Below are 783 nucleotides of genomic sequence, written 5' to 3' on the forward strand. Positions count from 1 at the left end.
AAATAAAAAAATAAAAAAATAAAATTTAGGATCCTTTTGTATTTTGTTTTGTTTTAGGATTCAAATTGTTTTTGAGGCAAAGTTCTGTACTTTATCAACCTCTAACTCCCCCTCCCCCTGTAGTCTAGTCTTTAACTTTGGTTTATAAAATCTCCACCTGAATTATTTCACCCACTCTTCCCCATCAATACTCAAAGAGGCTGCAGCGGTGCAGCACAGTCTCTGAAGGTGCAAGGCTTCAGCCCTTGATGATTCAGGGCTGCCAGGAGGTTGCAGGCTAGAAGGGAGCATAACCCCTATCCTTGTTCTTAGGCCATTTGCAAAAAATTTACAATTGTGAGCTCTCCCCCTGTTCCTTTTAGGTATGCATCCTTCTCTCCCAAGTTGAGAGTGTTTTTCTCCACAAGCTGAAAGAATTTTTCTTTAAAATTCAGTCGCCAGGAGGGATAAGATCTCTGTCTCCCGGTATTCTGCAAAGATAAGGGTCCTGTTTTCGATAATTGCCCACTGGCAGACACAGCCAGCCGAGTCACATTGTCGCGGCCCCTTTGGCGTCTTCATTTCCCGACACCACTGAAGGAAGGACTGCTCCCCTCCTCACTGTCAGACTCTGATTCAGCTCCATTCACTTCTGTGCAAGTCAGAGTTGATTCAATGCCTGCTGAACCCTCCTGCCCTAAAATAGACATTACTGATTCAAATCTTGCTTAATGCTGTAACTAATGTCTGGTTTTATCACTGATAATACCATTCTCTCTCTCTCTCTCTCTCTCTCTCTCTCTC

The sequence above is a fragment of the Octodon degus genome, unplaced genomic scaffold, assembly GCF_000260255.1.
Source record: "Octodon degus isolate 3935 unplaced genomic scaffold, OctDeg1.0 scaffold00002, whole genome shotgun sequence".
NCBI lineage: Eukaryota > Metazoa > Chordata > Mammalia > Rodentia > Octodontidae > Octodon > Octodon degus.